The sequence below is a fragment of the Nannobrachium achirus genome (assembly GCF_963921795.1).
Source record: "Nannobrachium achirus genome assembly, chromosome: 5".
Classification (NCBI taxonomy): Eukaryota; Metazoa; Chordata; class Actinopteri; order Myctophiformes; family Myctophidae; genus Nannobrachium; species Nannobrachium achirus.
The window spans coordinates 56610647-56621590 of NC_137814.1; the positions used below are offsets into that span (position 1 = coordinate 56610647).

General features: G+C 36.5%; 2 protein-coding genes across 7 annotated transcripts in view; one reads left to right on the forward strand and one right to left on the reverse strand.

Annotated features, from left to right (window-relative positions):
* LOC308285914 (coagulation factor XIII B chain-like) overlaps positions 1-10944 on the reverse strand; it is a 263356-nt gene that overhangs the window by 183127 nt on the left and 69285 nt on the right. The gene's annotated exons all lie outside the window — the stretch shown is intronic.
* The window catches only part of LOC308285792 (uncharacterized protein), a 116925-nt gene that overhangs the window by 103763 nt on the left and 2218 nt on the right, over positions 1-10944 (forward strand). The window lies entirely within an intron of this gene.

The window sequence follows — 10944 nt, forward strand, 5'->3', positions numbered from 1 at the left end:
TTGTTGTGACTGAGATTGTAGAAGTGCGTTTTGTGGGCGATACCGTCAAAATATGAAGTTATCTACATTTTAATTCCTTTCTCCCACTTGCGATCAGGTTGTCAAAATGTGATGTCATTAATGTGTTACTTGTCGTCACCTTCTTAAACTAATTACCTATTTATTTTGTTTTTCAGGAAAAATAAAAAAATACGTATCCAAAACAATCATATTTCTTAATCATTTCACCCATAACATTTATCACAATGTTTGAATATTAACCTAAAATTAATAGTTTCAGTTATGTAACATACTGTAAGAGGATTAAAAATTATGAAAGCAGTAAACCTGACTTATGCCAATAGAAGTCTCTGTAGAAGACCTGGCCCCATAGACCATATTCACACCGTGGCCATCTTGGATCACATGACTTCCTGGGGTAGCAGCCTGCACAAGCCTGCATTACAAACCATTGTGAACAATGGAGCGATGGTCCCAAAATATGAGTTCTGTTCAACCAATTTATTTTTACAAAATTGATAAATGGGCAGATGACAACATCATCATCCCCGAAATGATTAAATAGAAGGGTATTATCGACAATATTCATGGTAGTTAGGCTGCAACCATACTGTGTACAAAGACTTGCTATCTGTGCAGTGCTTGCTCCACTATCATATTAAAGGAGCTATAGTCAACTTTTTCTTGAAAAAAGGATGCTAGTCTAAAAGACTAGAATGTAAACAAAGTGTCGATAACGGCCAAAATGATTATTTTATCATTATTTTACGCTTTCTGTGGTCATTTTTGAATAGACACATATGTATGAAGCTAATTTTTTTATAAAATATTTTCGAAACATTATTTTTATTTTAGCATCCGTTTTTCAAGAAAAAGTTGTAATATTAATAATATGAAGGCAGAGCAAGCACTAGTCTGCATACTGTAGCAAGTCTTTGTACAGAGTAACACTGCAACCTAACTACCATGAATATTGTGGATAATACCCTTCTATTTAATAATTTTGGGGATGTTGATGTTGTCATCTGCCCATTTGTCAATTTGGTAAAAATAAATTGGTTGAATAGAAGTCATATTTTGGGACCATCGCTCCATTGTTCACAATGGTTTGTAATGCAGGCTTGTGCAGACTGCTACCCCAGGAAGTCATGTGATCCAAGATGGCCACGGTGAGAATATGGTCTATGGAGGATCTCTCCAATAGACAGCTCTGGTCCTCACTAACGCTCATTTAGGGAGCAATCGTTTTTTTTATGAACAGCACCCCCTGGAGGAAAATAGGGGAGGTTCATGCTATTTTAATTTCAGTCCTAGGGAGGGTCTGCTGATTTCACTTTGAATTCAAGGGAGGGTCATGCAATTTTTCAAAAGCAAACAATGGCTCCAGAGGTACAGGCACTTATGCAACCATTGTCAACAGCCTTCTGCTTTATTTAATGACAAACCCTGGGTGCCAATACCAAGAAATGCCCCACAGTCACTGCAGTTAGTGAATGAACTGAAGTGGCTGTGTTTATACTACAATGTATTTTCCTAAAACAATAGAGAGCTGTGTAAGGCAGCAACAATGGTTGTCAGTATCCCCCCTCCCTAAAGTACAAAGTGAAATGGTGCTAAAATAAATTAACATTAGGTTAACGATCGCTCATTTAAAATGCGCATTTGACCCAAATTTGACCACAGGCAATCAACAGCACAAAATGAATGGCAGCTGTTACAAGCCTTCTCTGTGTTGTGCACATGTGTCAACTGTTTTATTTGTAACCTAGATGTCAAATAACCTGTTCTCAACCTGTGAGAACTTCTCACCTTTTTTGTGATATCCACGTTGACATTTACACTAGCAGCAGTAGGCTACTCACTGTGTGTTACTTTAGTTTGGAGGGTGTGTTAGTTTATATTTGGAAATGTGTTTTTGGGATGAAGTGCAGCTGGGATCTCAATACATTATATTAGCCTATTCATTATTGTTCATTGCTGCTGCCGCTCGCACCCATTTTTAACCCTAAAAAATCCTAATTATTTACAGTAAAAAAAGAAAGAAAGAAAATACATTTTGCAGTGCCCACCCATAACTTGCTTCTCTGTTCTGTTCTCGCCACTGGTTAGGAATAACTAAGTTTAGGTTTTAGGCATAATTTTACTGTGGTAAATGTCATGTTGTAGGGGAGGGTCAATCTTTTTTATTTTAATGCTTGGGGAGGGTCACAGATTTTTCCCCCAATTGAGAGGGAGGGTCATGGCATTTTATATCAGGGCTTATACATTTTCTCCAGTAACACCCCTCAATAAAAAACGACCCCTCCCTTAGACAGGAACATTCACCAGTAGATTTTACCATTTATTGCATAAATGGAATTCAGGCCAGCAGATTTAACCATTTATTGCATAAATAGTTAATCTTGGCTTTTGAAGGGCTCCGCGTTCAGAGATGCTCCCTGAATTTTGTGCAAGATTTTCTGAGCATGCTAAGCAAAATCAGTGAACGCTAAGCAATACCCCCATAGGGATACAATAGTAGAATAATAGCAATTCATTGACATGTAACTTAGTCAAAATCACAGTATTTGAGCTTAACATTGTCATGTAACTTAGTCTAAATCACAGTATTTGAGCTTAACATTGACAATGTACTGTAACTTAGTCAATATCACAGTATTGAGCTTAACAACACTGACATGAAACTTAGTCAAAATCACAGTATTTGAGCTTAGCCAGACTGATCGTGCAAAGGTGGAGGCTGGGGTGGAGGACGCAGCAAGCAGCGAATGATTCCCAAGCTTCGGAACCAAGCATAGGTAGAGAAAGCAAGCCGTATTTAAAGGAACCTCCCCTACCGATTGATAGCTTTGATTGGAGTGTGGCAGTTATGTGACGTAATGACCAGCTGATATGATAATGAGGTATGAGAACAGAGCTGACAGACATCTGACCACAACTGGGCGGCGACTTGACTCCCATATCCTCTATAAACTAACGCGGACACTTCATTTATAATACATGGAACCATATATGTCAAGTGTGTGTCTCCATGGTGGGCTATTAGTCTCGCGTAGCCAGACAACGATTCCACAATCTCGGCATGATCTGTTTGTCATTTCCATTCATGAAAATATATTTAAAACATATTTTTGAATTAGCATTTTTTGATAAAGCAGCAATTTACTGTATATAGACATTATTTCAATAGCTATATTCTTGTTGGAGCGCTTGTTTTAGTTCACCTTATGGGCAGTCACTGGAAGAAGCCCATGTCTCTCTCAGTGGCAGGGGTGAAAGTGAGCCGGAATGGCCGTATTGCCGCCGGAACCCACGTTCTGTTAAAACATTCGGAGCCGGAACGGCATTCCGTTTAGATAGTCCAGGACCTGGCTAATCTATGTATGGGCTTAATTTAGGAAAGAATATCTCAACTGTTCTTGGCTAATAAGACCCCAAGGAACAATGTAAGAACTGTGAAACAAAATACCGAGAATGACCACTCCCTTTTAAAAATGACCACAACTTCCAACATGGCTCTATCTTCTAGCTCCGTTGGAGCCACATAATTTCTGAGGTGCTCAAAATGTTCAGAATGCCAATGTTTAGGGGGACATATTAGTTTGTAACATTTCTACTTTTGATATTCTTATGACAAAACAACTAAGAAATGCAACTGTCAACTTATTATTGTCCAGATGTAACCCATGCCATGCTCTAATGATTCAGGATGGGTGCCCAGAGACTCTGGGTCATCATTGTGGCCAAATTCAATATGGCCACCATCTCAAAACAGTTTGGCTATAATTATTGTACCAGATGAGCTACAAATGAAAAATTGGTTTCTGTTTCATTTTTGTTGACAATAATTGGAAACATATTATAATGCTTATATTTATGATTGGGTGTCCGAACTTACATTTTTTTTATATTTCAAAGAGAGTGACAATCAACTGGATCAACTAAAGCACTCTAATGTGCTAATGGCAAATGGCCACTATCTTAATCAATGTATCTTATATATGTAATTTTATTTACAATAGAACAATATAAGACTATAACTCATTCATAATTACACAGCTACAGCCAGGCTATATGAGTAGTTGGTATATGCGGGTATATATACCATTTGTGACCACTAGGGAGAAAAGTGGCGGTAGTGAGTCACATTCCTGAAATTCCATTCTTTGCATTCCTGGCATAGCTCACATTCCATAAATCATAATTCGTTCTACCTGTATGCATGGCATCGTGTTGGGGAGAGAGAGTGATGACAAGAAGTGAAAATGTGTGTGTGTGTGTGTGTGTGTGTGTGTGTGTGTGTGTGTGTGTGTGTGTGTGTGTGTGTGTGTGTGTGTGTGTGTGTTTGTGAAAGGTGTTGCAACTAGATGCATTGGTGGTGTAGGCTGTCTGTTTGGGGGGGTGTAAGCATTAATTAGTGGTTGCCCTGACAAGAGTCCTGGGGGGAATACCAAGTGTATGGTCATTAGTGGTACTGAATCTGTAATGTAATTGTAGATGTGTTATTTTGTGGGTAATAGCTTGTAGATCTGGTATTTTCACTGGGGTGATGTAAAAGTATTATAGGCATGAGGGGTTGTCCCTGTTGAATAATATACTGGAAATGTAGTCTGCCTTATCATGTGTCTAGTTCATACTCATATATGGTTTTCACTAAATGCAGCCATATTGGTCAGAACTGGTACTACACATGAAATTGTATTAATATTACAAAATGATAGGGTTGCAGGGTGTGGATTTGGTATTGTCCCTGATAGGGATGTGCGCGTGTATTCGGTTATCCGACTAAACGGTTTGTAAACCACTATTCGTTTTGAAAATACAATTCGATTATTCTATTAAATATATTTTTAATTATTGAGATATTGACTTTATTAAACATTTAAATTCTGCGCCTATATTACTGTCTTGTTTTAATAAAATGTTACTTGTTAACAAGCAAATTAAGCATTCCCTTGGTTGATTTGCGGAGCATGACTGTCTGTGTCACAGTCTGACTGTTGCGCTGTGGTCAGTGGTCGCCGTGACATGCAGTGAGTGGCACTGCACGCAGCCACATACCAGGCAGGCTGTCTGCTGCCTGGTGTCTTCATAACTCTGAAAATTTGCACGAGTAAATTAATGGCAAAGCGAAGTGTATCTTAAAGATACTGGATGTGAATCACTCGTTACCTCGAGTAGGATACCCTGCACGCTGCATCTGTGATCCGGTCCAAGAATTAATCCATATTTTGAGGTGAGAACAAGCCAAGGAGAATGCTTAATCATACATTGGCTGAGAATGGAATACCATTATGTAGCCAACTTTGAAGAAAGCAGAGCTGTTGCTCAGTTGTAGCAGCTGCAACTGATGCGCTAATTATTGATCTGACCTAGATTCGCGCAATGATGTAATTGATTAATTTGAGCAAGATTTCAATATTATATAACATTTTAAAAGGCTTTTATATACTCTTGATGTGTGCTCAGTTTTGGCTATTTTCTGGGCGAAAAAAAAAAAAAAAAAAGAACAATTAATTTTCGAATAGTCAAATATTCGGTTTCAAAATTGTTGTGTACACGTCAGTGAAATTAGTCGCTAGGAACATCCCTAGTTGCTGATAGGGTCATAGGAACATGTGTGGTACTGCAGCGGTAAAATACTATTTGTATTGTCCATTAATAATAAAATTTGTTTGTAGCTTGTAGATTTTGTTATTTTGAGTACCAGCTTGTAGATGGGCTATTTTGAACCCCAAGGCTAACAGCTTGTAGATATGTTATTTTGGGGTAATACCTTGCCTATCTATTATTTTCACTGGGGGTGATGTAAAAGTATTATCTGCATGAGGAAATAATGTTCAATGACATATTGGAACATAGTGCAAGGTAGTCCGGGTAAATGAGGGGCTTTTTCTATTATTTTTATCTGATATTAACCCTACCGATGGTTTCAGCTACAACTAGCGACCCATCCCATAACAAACATGTTACAATTATACCAACAAGGCCATGACAGATTGAAATTAACTTTATACTTACCGTTTAACGACCCATCCCATAACAAACATGTTACAATTATACCAAAAAGGCCATGACAGATTGAAATTAACTTTATACTTACCGTTTTAACCACATAAACGCATCATGGAAAAAATTACCGATCTACAAAGCTTAGCTATAAGGCGACAGACCTGATACATTGGGTGGCTATGAGAAAACTATTTAGTCTTTTTGTGAACAAATCTCAAACAGCATAGATATGAGGTCTGATTGTCTGTGTATCCATGTAATGTGTAATGATGCCTATTTCATTTGGAATTGCAAATCCATCATACAGCCCTTTTTTTCAGAAATGATGTGTCAGAGGGACTCATGGTGCCCTAGAGTTGACAGGTGTATTAGGGGTAATAGTTATATATGATAGGCTGAATCACTAACAAAGATTTGTGTATTCGTTGTAAGTTGCTGGGGATAGGGAGATCACATATTATTTTGTGCCAAACAAGGAATCTGAGTATATGTAAAAGTGGTATCCATATGAATTTCATCATATGTCCCATACCCACTGAGCAATAGACGTCTATTAGACGTTGGTCTAAAACTGGTCTAATAGAGGTATATATTTGCATGTTTTCTAGACGTCTAAGCTTAGACTAGACGTTGATTAGACGTTATTTCAACGGCTATATATACAGTATAGACGCAGTCTATATACGTCTATTAGACGTCTAATCAACGTCTAGTCTAAGCTTAGACGTCTAAAAAACTTGAAAATCTAGACGTATATTAGACGTATTTTAGACAAGCCTTTAAACGTATATTAGACGTCTAATAGACCGAAAAATGTTTAGGGGGTACAGCCCCAATATTTTACCCATCATACACATTTGATACGGTACATTTTCAGTATAGTGTATGTCTAAGATGACTATTTAGTGTGTTTTAAAACAATTATTAATTTCACTTGTAGAAAAGCCCACAATATTCTGAAATGTGGGGTATTATGGTCTTTGAATCAACACATACGTGTCCCCAAGCTCCTCAAGTCCCCAATAGTTTGCTGAACAGACAAACTTCATCACAAGACACATAATGTGTTATAGTTTTGAATATCACAACTGACATGGATATGACTATGAGGTATGAAGGATTCGCTATTCAATGCTACCTGTCTATTTTCATCCCACTAGTGTTTTTCACCATACAATTTAAATAAAACATAGCCCTCATACACGTCAACATAACTACACAACCCCGTACAGCACCAACAAAACATAAAACTTTGCCACATAACAAAAATATTAAAAAATAACATCACTAAGAATTTCAATCAACACTAAAACGCACAAAACATAAAACTTTGCAACATAACAGAAAATATTACAAAAAATAACAACACTAAAGCTCTGTACAGACCAGCGAATTAGCGAAAGCGACGTGAATAAGCGAACCAAAAAAGCAAAGTATTCACGATTCGCCTTTTTCCATACACACGAGGGGTGATATCTGCCTGTAGCTACAGGAGAAAGGAGAGAGAGGAGAGAGGAGAGAGGAGAACGGACAGGGAAACAAATAAAACAATGGAAACTACATCCTCAAGTGATGATGACCTGGCCGTGGTTGTTAGGCTATTAAATAATAATAAGAAAAAAAAAAGAATAGAAGTCTTCACCGGCGCACACAACCCATCACATCAAAGAAGAGACAACACGCGTTTACCGTTCCCCCTCTGCTCCATTCCTCCACAGACAGGCAGCTCGCAGCAGTGTAAAGTAACTAAAAGTACATTTACTTGAGTAGCCTGTACTTGTAGGTATTTGTACTTGAGTCCAATTCCCAGTACTTTCCTTCTACTCCCCTACATTTCGGATCCTATTGTATTTAATACAGAGTGATTTATTTTAAAACATTAGTCTTTTTGCAGATATAAATTAACAATAGAACATACATAAACCATGCTTTTACCAGTAGACATTCGAGTACTTTTTCCAAGAAGCCACACAGACAAGAGACACGGAAAAGAAACAATGTTCCCCTCGGCCTCAATGCAAAGGGAAGGTCCCTCGACCATGCTCTCGCTCTCTTTAAGTAGGATAGAGTGAGCTTGATTTAATACAGAGAGAGAGAGGAGTTCACCAGCGAATGTTCGCTAAATTCAACATAAGGGCGAATAAAAAACAGACGCCTTTTCGCTTTTTCTAAATTCGCGTTTGGTGTGGACGCTTCCATTGACTTATAAGGTTTTAAACAAAAAGCTAATTATACGCTAATTCACTATTCGAGAATTTCAGCCACCACTAAAACACACACAACATAAAACTTTGCAGCATAACAGAAACAAATATTACAAAAATAACAACCCTAAAAATTTTCAACCAGCACTAAAACGCACAAAACATAAAACTTTGCAACATAACAGAAAATATTACAAACATAACAACCCTAAGAATTTCAATCACCACTAAAACGCACAAAACATAAAACTTTGCAACAAAACAGAAAATATTACAAAAATAACACCACTAAGAATTTCAACCACCACTAAAACGAACACAACATAAAAATTTGCAACAACAGAACATATTACAAAAATAACAACCCTAAGAATTTTAATCACCACTAAAATGCACAAAACATAAAACTTTGCAACATAACAGAAAGATATTACAAAAATAACACCACTAAGAATTTCAACCACCACTAAAACACACACAACATAAAACACACACAACATAACAGAAAAAAATATTACAAAAATAACACCACTAAGAATTTCAACCACCACTAAAACTCACAAAACATAAAACTTTGCAACATAACAGAAAAATATTACAAAAATAACACATAAAACTTTACAACATAACGGAAACTAGAAAAGAAAATTTCTAAGAAATTTTAAGTGTGCCTGCAGCTTATTACAAAAATAACACCACTAAGAATTTCAACCACCACTAAAACACACACAACATAAAACTTTGCAACATAACATCTCTAAGACATTTTTAACTAACACAAATCAGAAAAAAATAACAGCACTAAACATTTCAACTAGTACAAAAACATAAAACTTTACAACATAACGGAAACTAAAAAAGAAAATTTCTAAGAAATTTTAAGTGTGCCTGCAGCTTATTACAAAAATAACACCACTAAGAATTTCAACCACCACTAAAACACACAACATAAAACTTTGCAACATAACAGAAAAAAATATTACAAAAATAACACCACTAAGAATTTCAACCACCACTAAAACGCACAAAACATAAAACTTTGCTACATAACAGAAAAATATTACAAAAATAACACCACTAAGAATTTCAACCACCACTAAAATGCACACAACATAAAACTTTGCCACATAACAAAAATATAAAAAAATAACACCACTAAGAATTTCAATCACCACTAAAACGCACAAAAACATAAAACTTTGCAGCATAACAGAAAGCATATTACAAAAATAACAACCCTAAGAATTTTCAACCAGCACTAAAACGCACAAAAACATAAAACTTTGCAACATAACAGAAAATATTACAAAAATAACAACCCTAAGAATTTCAATCACCACTAAAACGCACAAAACATAAAACTTTGCAACATAACAGAAAAATATTACAAAAATACCACCACTAAGAATTCCAACCACCACTAAAATGCACACAACAAAACTTTGCAACATAACAGAAAAAATATTACAAAAATAACAACACTAAGAATTTCAACCAGAACCGAAATGCACAAAACATAAAACGTTGCCACATAACAAAAATATTAAACAAAAACTAAATATTACTGCACAAACATCTCTAAGAAATGTTTAACTAACACAAATCAGAAAAAATAATAAGCACTAAACAGCACTAAACATTTCAACTAGCACAAAAACATAAAACTTTACAACATAACGGAAACTAGAAAAGAAAATTTCGAAGACATTTTAAGTGTGCCTGCAGCTCGCTAAGTGTGTGCAACCTTGTATAGCAGTTGGTGTTAGCATTAGCATTTTTGCATTAACATTATAGGGGAAGACCACCCATTTTCAATATTGAACTATGTCATTAATATACCTTAGAGGAGTTGTGTGGAAATAAAAAAAAGTTCCCCCTCTTCTGTGTTGCCTAGAACTGGAGGATTGATTTGGGGGTTTGTATTGCAAATTACAACTTGATGACATCACACTTTACAATACAAACCCCAAAATCAATCCTTCAGTTCTAGGCAACACAAAAGAGGGGGAACTTTTTTTTAATTTCCACTCCTCTAACTCCTCTAAGGTATATTAATGACATAGTCATAGAATTTTTAACATTAGCATTTCTATCATTAGCTTTAATATTAGCATTTAGCATTAGCATTTGTTAGCATTAGCATTTGTTAGCATTGGCATATGTTAGCATTAACATTTGTTAGCATTAGCATGTGTTAGCATTAGCATGTATTAGCATTAGCATGTGTTAGCATTAGCATGTGTTAGCATTAGCATGTGTTAGCATTAGCATTAGCATTTGTTAGCATTAGCATTTGTTGGCATTAGCATTTGTTAGCATTAACGTTTGTTAGCATTAGCAGTGTGTTAGCATTAGCATTTGTTAGCATTAGCATTTGTTAGCATTAGCAGTTAGCCATTGGGACTGTGGGACCACCCACCGAGTTTGAGACCAGTAACGTGTTGGGAAGTGGAGACATGGCTGTTTAAAGCCCAGCCAATAGGAAGGCAGAGGGGGCGGGGCTTAAGCAATTACAGATAATTCCTATTGGCCATGTAAGTACACACAGCGAGTTTTGAGACGGTACCATGCTGCAAACTGGAGATATAGCTGTTTAAAGCTCAGCCAATAGGAAGATAGGGGCGGGGCTTAAGAGGGGGTGTGGCTTAAGTGATAAGTCCCTATTGGCCGTTTAAGTCCAGAGTCAGACACCAAGTTTCAAGACGGTACCATGCTGTGAACTGGAGTA